The sequence below is a fragment of the Mesocricetus auratus genome, unplaced genomic scaffold, assembly GCF_017639785.1.
Source record: "Mesocricetus auratus isolate SY011 unplaced genomic scaffold, BCM_Maur_2.0 Super-Scaffold_100066, whole genome shotgun sequence".
NCBI classification, from domain to species: domain Eukaryota; kingdom Metazoa; phylum Chordata; class Mammalia; order Rodentia; family Cricetidae; genus Mesocricetus; species Mesocricetus auratus.
Window position 1 is genome coordinate 1,602,922 of NW_024429235.1, and position 10,322 is coordinate 1,613,243.

Genomic DNA, 10,322 nt, shown 5'->3' on the forward strand with positions numbered 1-10,322 from the left:
GGACAGAGGGCTAATCTCCAAAATTTACAAAGAACTCAAGAAACAAGTCTCCAAAACACCAAAGGATCCACTTGAAAGGTGGGGTACAGAGCTAAATAGAGAATTCTCAATAGAGGAGGCTAAAATGGCCAAGAGACACTTAAGAAAGTGCTCAACATTCTTAGCCATCTGGGAAATGCAAATCAAAACAACTCTGAGATACCATCTTACTCCTGTCAGAATGGCTAAAATCAAAAACACCGAAGACAATTTATGCTGGAGAGGATGTGGAGAGAGAGGAACACTCCTCCACTGCTGGTTGGAGTGCCGACTCGTACAGCCTCTTTGGAAATCAGTATGTAGATTCCTCAGGAAAATGGGAATTAATCTACCACTAGACCCAGCAATTCCACTCTTAGGCATATATTCAAATGACGCAAGTTCATACAACAAGGGCATCTGCTCCACTATGTTCATAGCAGCATTGTTTGTAATAGCCAGAACCTGGAAGCAACCTAGATGCCCCTCAACTGAAGAGTGGATAGAGAAAATGTGGTACATTTACACAATGGAGTATTACTCAGCAGAAAAAAACAATGGAATCTTGAAATTCGCAGGTAAATGGATGGCACTGCAAGAAAGCATCCTGAGTGAGGTAACCCAGTCGCAAAAATACAAACATGGTATGTACTCACTCATATATGGATTTTAGACATGGATCAGGATAGTGCCAGTCTGCACTTCCACGGATAAAGAGTCTGGGAAACAGGAAAGGACCTAAAATACATGCATATATGCATAGTACCCAAGAGAAGAGGATTGAGACAAGATCCTCTGAATGGATGGGGAACACGGCGAGGGGTGGAGGGGAGTGGACCTGGGAAGAAGAGAGGGGGTGAAGAGGAAGAGAGTTGGTCATGGGGGAACAGGAAGTTGAGGGGGTGGGGGTAGGATAGGGGAAGAGGGAATCATAGGATTGAAGACAGATCAGGAACCAGAGTGACCTCGAGTGATCTAAAGGTATAACATCAATTGGCAAGCTAAGCAATAGAGGAGGGACCACCTCGAATGCCCATTCCTGATAATGAACTTGATGTCTATAACCATCCGGGAGCCTTCATCCTGTGACTGATGGAAGCAGAGGCAAACACACAACTAAGCACTGAACTGAACCCAAGGAACCCAGTGACAGAGAGAGAGGAGTGATGAGCAAATTGGCAAAGAATGGGCTGTCAAAACCAGCAGAGACAGCTGACCTGAACAGGGGAGTGCTCTTGGACCCCAGACCGACAGTGGGAAGGCCAGCATGGGACTGATCTGGACCCCCCCAAATGTGAGTGTCAGCGAGAAGTCCTGGGCAACCTATGGGGCCCTGAGCTGTGGATCAGTGTCTATCCCTGGAATACAAACAGTCTTCATGTGCCTATAGCACAAAGAGGGATGCTCTCTCAGCCTGGACTCTTAGGGGAGTGCCTGGACCCTACCCAGAGTGAAATGGCAGACTCTAGATATCCCCTATATGGAAGGATTTGACAATAGGGTGGGAGGGTGGGGGGGAAGGGGATTGCGGGAGGAGGGGTGTGAGAGGGAACTGGGATTGACATGTAAAACAAGATATTTAAAATTAAAATAAAAAATGATAAAAAAAAAATTCTTTCTGGCATCTAGAATGCATTCAATTAATACCATGTAAGTAATAATACTTTTAACAGAAACTCATCAGGATTAAATCATGAGCATTTTACATTATGTATATCAGATGTGATATTACACAGAATATTGAATGATGATGAAATTTGGCTTCTTAGTGGTTCTGCATAATTCCTTTATCTAATTCACCTATCTCAATGGCTGATACAAATTCACAGTGTCATTTCTATATAAATACCTACTGAAATACAGAGAAAGAGCCATTTTAATTAACATAATACATACTTAATTCTCATTCAGTAGTGTGCAACACATCACATGCTGTCCCTAAAAGTGTCCATGAGCTAGAACCAGGCCTGTGCTATTATTAAAAGAATTTCACTCGTTAATCTCTAAGGAGTCTATCTTGCCAGTTCCGTGGGCCCTACCGCACTGCCTGACCCCCAAATAACACACAGGGCACTATATTAATTATAAAGCTGTTGGACGTTTGCTTGTTTCTTACTGGCTATCTCTGACTTAAGTATTTAACACATAATTGTTAATCTACGTATTTCTCTTACCAGAGAAAAGAGTCCAGACCTCTGACTCTCGCAGTCTACATGGTGATTGACTCTGCCTCTCGTTACCAGAATCCTCCTTGACTCCTAGTGCCACGTATCTTGCCTCCCTATTAGCCAACAGTACATTATTCAACAACCAATAGGAGAGACAGATTTACAGAATGACATCTCCCATCACTCCCCATTTGTTCAAACAACCAAATTTAGAAGTTCCATTACCTTAAAACAAGGTCAATTATTCAAAATGCAACTTGGATCTGTAAAACTATAAAACAAACAGTTTTCTAACTCTGTCTTTCTTTTGTCCATGAGCCAGAACCAGGCCTGTGCTATTATTAAAAGAATTTTCACTTGTTAATCTCTAAGGAGTAGAGTGATCTGTACCAGAGCAGATTGCTAATTCTGACTAAAAATTACTTAGATCACCAAAAACTCATCTGTCTTCCTCTATTGATACCAGTAGTTATTTGGTTACCTCATAAATATATGGTAACTGCCGGACTTGCAACAATAGATGTCCGTGTCTTTTAATACTCATTAGCTAATTGTTCCTATAAAAACAATCACCTGGGTCCAATTATCCCTTTTTCATATCACTTTATAAACTATTGGGTTTGTGACATTATCACGTATGAATATCATCCACTTTGCATAATGATTTTCCTACTTTTCCCATGAAAGACATCCTCCTAATGTGTACCAGTAAAATGGTGAAATCTTCCTAGTTATACTTCTTCCAAGACAATGCAATATAAGATACACTCACATGCATAATATATTTCTATTTATCTCCAGTGGTGTAAGCAGTGACTGTGGTTGAGAATCAGTGAATCAAGAGAAAATTTATGAATTTCTCCATACCACATGCTCATACAAACCAAGGATAAAAACACATCTCCATTGAAAAATGATAAAATTTGCATTGTACATCTTCGTCCAAATCTAAATCCTATGAATACAGAAAATATGAGTTTAATAGGGAGTATTTCCAAAGGGCACTGGACCATAGAATTATGTGAAATCTAATGTTTGTCTCCACAAAATACACAAAACTGACCTGTCATCAGTTTTATGATTCTATATTCTTTTATCTTCATTTGAGAATACAGTCAACAATATTTGGATAACCCATTAGGGCAGCAGTAAATACCACTAGATGACACGAAAATTCCTTGACACAGAATCAAACACCAAAAAATTGATCTTGCATCATTCATTTTTTTCAGAAGCCTCACTATTTATTATGCCCAAGAGAATCTTGACAGAGTAGCCTTACACATTTCCTTTTCTAAGAAATAGCATAAAAGCCCTCAGACAAGCCATACATATTGTAAAGGGGTTGTTTTCATCTTGACTACCTTTTCCGGGTGAAAACTTCCTTTCCTTTTGAGATTTTTTTTAAATCCTTTCCCCAACCTCTAATAAGCACAGGAGCCCTTTGTTCATTTTTCTCTCTCATTCAGAAAAGGCCTCAGGAGAGTCTTTTATAGGAAGTTGGGTGCGCAATCTTGGAAAGGATTCTCTCAGAACAAAAACGCTGATAAAACTCATTCTGGTGGACGTCTTTTGAAAAAAGAAAAAACTTTCCACTTGACATGATTTAGGGTAATTAGTGATGATTGCTTTGGTATCTATGAATTCAGACCTTAAACTATCTTGCAGTTCAACCACAATTCTATAAGTTTTCTTTTTTTTTTTTTCCAATCGTGTTGGGAGAAGGGTCAGACAGTTCATAAGGAAGAGATTGTGAAATGATCATGTTGTACAAGTATTGGGTACTTTTTGTTTTTTTCCAATGAGAATCCTTTCTGAGCAAATAAAGGGGAGCTATCCCCAGTCATTCCTCAAGTACCGTACCTCAATGTAGATGCTTGGGGAACAGACTGTCACAATTTCACAAAGTACTAGGAACATGGGTTCTTGCATCAGTTTCTAGGTCACATTCCTGAATGGAATGCAAGTGCAAAGGAAAACCAAGCATGTGGAAGTTGGTATTTTGAGAAGATAAAGGATCTACTTAATGTTTAAAATATGTTCACTTCACACCTGTAGCACTGACTTTAGGTGAAATGAAACCAAACAAAATGAAAGATAGAGGTCGTAAGTTATATAAATATACAAAAATACTCAAATATTGAGGAACATTCATAGAAAAATACGAAAACTTGGTCTTCTAACAGTTAACTTGTCTCACAATTACTAATAATGTATCCTAATTCGCATTCATAAATAGCAGAGAAAGTAATTCAAAACAAATGCATCACTCTTTGATTCTAAAGTTGTTTCTTTTGGTTTGTTTTGCTTTTTATTTGATCATTTATATATTTCAAATCATAATATTGTAACATTTCTTCCATTTCACCTCTTCAAACTCCTTATACAACTCACCCCCACTCTACTTCATATTCATAGCTTTTTTGTTTGCTCATTATTTCATTCACATATGTATATTTTCATGAATTACTAATCATATAGCTTTAAGAAGCTATTCAGAGGTCTTAACACCAGGTGTCTGTTTAAGATCTCATGTTTTCAAACTACAGATGATATAGGGACCTGACCTCATTTCCTATTGGATACTTAGTGGCTGATTCTAGCAATTATGGATGATGCTGAGAGCAGAAAAGATATTCAGAAAAATAGAATGCAGCCATTATAGATCCATAAGCCCAGCACTCAGTGTGAGGCCAAATATGGACCAAAGGAAATAGAAAAGCCTGAGTTGAATTGTTGTTTCTTTGTTTTGAGACTGTTCCAAGAGCATCTAGAATATACGACCTGCAGTTCACACAGAAGAAGTGAACACTCCATAATGAAAGATCTGGAAACCACAAGGGAAAGAAAGGATGGGACTTTTTTCTTTTATAATGAAGCATTATACAGTGTCTGTTTGTTGAAAAGATCACTCTGTGTTGTGATCAGGCAAAGTAGTTCACACAATACTTCACACACTTCCACCTGACCACCTAGAACATATTACACAGCAATGCTGTCTTTGTCTTCCACCTTCTATAAAGTCACAATCATACAGAAGCTTATAATGTTGAAACCTAGAGGAACTATTCAGATGAAGTAAGACCAATAAAATATAGAGCTCAGTTCCTCAAACCAGGGAAGACATTAATAGTCACACACATAGTGGCTTCCTTCAAAACTCTACTTACTGAATCACCCTCACCAGCATAGCCACAATACTTTAGATTGCCTATGAAACAACTTATTTGAACATATTTTCTGCTCTCTTTTATCTTAGGAGCATAGTGAAGAGACACTAGAACAGTTCAATGAGAATTAGAGGACTGCCATCACAACTAAGATCATAAAATCCCAGTAGAGAGGCACAACTTTTTACTGCAGTTCTCATACCATCGCACTACCCAAACTATCATAGTTCATATGAATAGGAAGAAGTAAACATCACCGTAATCTCTTCTACATCATCAGTTCCCTCAGAACTTACATAAATAAACTGTGGGTCTCTGTAGCCATGAAGAAGGGCTGTGGAGATGACAAACCTCACTAACTTGACTGGTGAAGGCTCAAGCTCTCAGTCGAATCCTGCGGTGACTATAATAGAAGATGTTCCTGATGCACAACATTGTAGGAAGAGCAAACAGGGATATATAGTCCTGGATTACAGATCAAGCTGATGATCTGCAGATATGGACTAAGTAATTATTCCTACATGACCTTAGAAACTCAATGCATAGAGCTGATGATTACTCATACTGGTCCACAGTATTGCGATCTCTGAGGAATTCCTGGTGTTAATGCAGGAAGCAGAAAAGATATAGAGTATTTTCAAGAGGATTGCTATGAGGTATTTTTGATGTCCTAAGTCTTTATTCCACTTGTTTTTCCAGTTTTGGCTCTCTTTAGTATTACTTAATTCTACTGAATATACTCTGCTGTGTCTACAGAAAGTTGTTTCTTTTCTATGAGACAATCCAAAGACCAGAAATTCAACAAGTTTGTTCTCAGGATCCATTCCAGATGTATAAAATAAGATTGTTTCTAAATAAAAAAATAGAAAGAACTCCAACAATGCAACACAGTCCAAACTTGGAATAAACTGAAAAATAAAGAGATATAAAATAGCAAAAAATATTCATACTAGAGAGATCTTGAATCTCAGGGAATCCAACTTTTAAGGTTGATGTCTGAAACTCAAAAGGTCTCTTATAAGCTGTTGTGCCAAAAAAGTACCCTCACTGACATCTATTGGGTCCCAGAACTCTGTGACAATGATAACAAGTGCTAATAAGAAAGGGCATCTGAAAGGCAGTTGAGCACATCAGTAAGATTATAGCACCTGCTCTGGGTAGCAAGACCCTGAGTGATTTGGAACAAGATAAGATGGACAAACTGATCATCAAGATGGAAGCACTGAAAATAAATATAAATTTGGAGCAAATTCCATAAAGGAAGTGTCCCTGACTGTATCATGGAAAAGGAGGTGTCCCTGTACCCTCAAATCAATGACTTAGCTGACATCCTGATGGTCCCAGCTTCCAATGTGACCAATGGTGGCTTCATGCTGGCAACAAGCTGGCCCAGCAGGAGTTCATTACCCTGCCTGTTGTGGTGTCTGGTTTCTGTGAAGCCATGTTCACTAGAGCAGAGGGTTATCACAACCTAAAGAATGTCCTCAAGAACAAATAATAGAACAAATGCACCCATGTGAGTGATAAGGACAGTTTTGTGCCTAGCATCCTATAATAAACAAGTTTTGGAGCTGTTGAAGGCCACAATTGAGAATGCCAGGAACACTGACTAGGGTGTCACTGGCATGGACATGGCTGCCTCTGCATTCTTCAGGACTGTCAAGTATGGCCTGGACCTCAACTCTCCTATGACTGCAACAGGTACATCATACCTGACTAGATGGATGACCTGTATAAGTCCTTCATCTCGGAATATCCAGTGGTGTCCATCAATGATCCCTTTGACCAAAATGACAAGGAGGCTTGTTAGAAGTTCACATTTAGTGCAGGCATCCAGGTGGTTGGGGATGAGCTCATAATAACCATCTCTGCATAGATTGCCAAGGCTGTGTCAGAGAAGTCCAACAACTGCCTCCTGCACAAATGAATTAGATCAGTCTCTGAGAACAAGTCTCTACAGGAATGTAAGCTAGGCCAGTTCAATGGTGGAGTGTCATGGAGTCCCATCGTTCTGGGGACACTGATGATGCTTTCACAACTGACCTCTTGGTGAGGGTATAATTGCATAGGGTACATTAAGGCTGGTGGTGCTTGCTAATCTGAGCACCCTTCCAACTACAATCAGGAACTTAGAATCAAAGGAGAGATGCATGGGGATTCCAAGTTTGTCAGCTGGAACTTCAAGAATGCCCTGGACAAGTAAAGCAGGGACTGGAAATCCCTGAAGCCACCAATTGCTTAGACCCTGTCCCTGATGTCTTGGAGATGGATCCAAGGCTGGACCAGTGCTAGCTGGTCCCATGCCACAACTTCCTTTGATATTTAAAGCCACACCTGATCAGCTGGTGTCCTGCTGAATACACCTGTTTTGTAATCACACGATTTGTCCAAATCATTCTTTCTGTCACCTCATTTCCCAGATAGTGTCCATAGCCCTGTTAACTCCAGTGTAACATATAGAGTATCCAAAGGCAAGACCCCACCTCAGAAGTTCTACAAGCAAAATAAAACCTCACTGGCCCCAAATTAAATTAATGAATTAATAGATAAATTTTAATTTCACACCTTGAATTTTTCGTCATTTCATTCTACTGCTTTTGTTTTCAGAGACTTCGTTTTTCATCTCTTTATTCATATCTTCTGTAGGATCCTTGAAAATATTCATAATTACTATTTTGAATTTTATTTCTCAAGGCCTGCAGAAAGAGAGCTACTGGTTTCCTGTAGAGGTGTGCTGTCTTGGTTGTTCATGATTTTGTTTTAGCATTGGGGTCTAAACATCTGGAGCTATGATATGTGTGTAGTTTCTTTGTGTTGATTTCTAGTCATGTTTTTGGTAGGTGGGTGTTCCATTCTTTGGTTGCTGTTACCCTCTCTAGATCCTAGTCAAAGTGGGTTGCTCTGGGGTCTCTAGTAAGGAGTACTTATATGGGTAGGTCATTGCCAGAAAGGAATGGAGATGAGCAGAAAAGAAAGGCTGAGAAGACTGCGGGAAAGAACTGGAGGATATGTCCCCACCCTGAGACAGAGTCACCAGGGAATGTAGGTGAGGCAGAAGGAGAGGTTCTTGCAAATGCTTCAGTAGGATAAATAATGAATCTAGAGAGACAAGGGTGAAACCACAAAAAGAAACCAGGGTTCTGGAACAAAACATAGAGTTGCCATTGATAGAGTTTGATTGGGAGATGTGGTTCCTTCAAAAAGGCAGCTATAGGACATTGGAAAAGTATGGATAAAGCATAATGGACAGGAAGAACTGTCTACCTGAGGCCCAGACCAGTACAACCACTGGAGATGTTAGAATATGCTAGTGGGAATTCATGTCCGAGAAAATAAATAAAGATGGGGTAGAAGGGAAGGCTGAGGTGGTCATCAGGAAAGAGCCACCTGGTACTAAAGTAAGTAGCAGAGTCCTCAGTAGGTAGAGTGACAGGAAGGGCTCCTGTAAAGCATGGTGCTGGAGGACTGTGAGACAGGAAAAATGGTAATGGCAGACAGGAAAGATATTGAAAATTGTCAACCTGAGGCTCAGCCCTGTGTGATTCCTGGTTGAATGTGTGTCCAAGTAGGAAACATTTATGTTTCCCCTGACATTTTTCTAGGATATAATATAGTTTCCCTCTGTTTTGAGTAACTAAAGCCCCATATGATATCAAAGGACATGATTGTCTAAATATAGAATTTAAATTAATAGTTCATGATGACAAAGTCATTATATTCCATTTTTCCAAGTAGTTTTCCTATTATTAAAGTCATGCTTTTTGAAAGTACATGTCTGTGATTTTAACCAACATTATATTTAATTGTGTGTATGTTACTAAAGTTTTCTTTTAGTATACAATTCAAAACTGTCAGTAGATATGAAAAATGGGTTTTATCAAAAATATTTATTAAAATTACATTTTAATAAATGTAATGATTTGTTACATTTATTAATAAATGTAATAAGTTTGCATTTATTAATAAATGTAATAAATTTAATGATTTAAACACAAATCTGACATTATGGAATTAAGTATCTTCTGGGAACATAAAATATAAAATTATTAAAAAATGATATTGAATTGGTAAAGTGTATGTTCATAAGTACAACTCTATCAATTCCCATTAAAAAAGTCACATGGAATGAATCTTATATTCTTCTTCTTTTGATCCACATTCTACAGTGACTTGTGGTAGTTTTGTGTACTGTAAACTGTAACAAAAATTACAAACAGTGACATCTGTGCCAGGCATCCCACATAGGAGATGACTGGGCAGTGAGTCTGGATGTCCACAATCATCCTTGGAACAGTGGTGGAGATGAAACCAATATCAGCCATGGACAGGTTGGAGAGGAAGAAGTACATGGATGTGTGGAGATGGGAGTCAGAACTTACTGTCAGGATGATGAGCAGGTTTCCAAACAGGGCCATGATGTACATGGACAAGAGTAGGCCAAAGAGAACAGGCTGTAGGTCTGGATCCTCTGAGACCTTCATGAAGTGGAATTCTGGAACAGATGTTGTGTTTTGCATGGTTTTATTTCTTGAACATCTTCTGGAGGAAACCAAAAATGTAGTTAACAATGGGACCAGTAGACCCTCTTTACAATTTGAGTCAACTAAGTACATATACATATATATATACATTATTTTCTCAAGTTTATTAGGACATCATTAATAATTACTCCACATTGTCTTCTTTTGATATGTGTTACCTCTTATGAGATCCATGTTTAATATAGTAATCTAGAAGATGAAGTACGAGTTACTACAAACAATTAGCCTGTCGTCATAGTAAAATAAAGAAAATACCTTTAAGACAAAATAGGTATTTTGTAGAAGTTTCACATTACATGAACTACTAATCAAATAAAATGAAATTTTGAAGCATTTAAATATGCTTTTTCTTATTGCAGTAACATGGGGCAAAATTATTTTACTTGCAATATACCTGACAGTGTTAAGCCCTAGTCGCTATCTGT

The 10,322-nt window shown here is 38.6% G+C and overlaps 1 pseudogene; it reads right to left on the bottom strand.

Annotated features, from left to right (window-relative positions):
* The window catches only part of LOC106022623, a 49,413-nt pseudogene extending 39,540 nt beyond the window's left edge, over positions 1–9,873 (bottom strand).
* Positions 9,874–10,322: the final 449 nt, after the last annotated feature.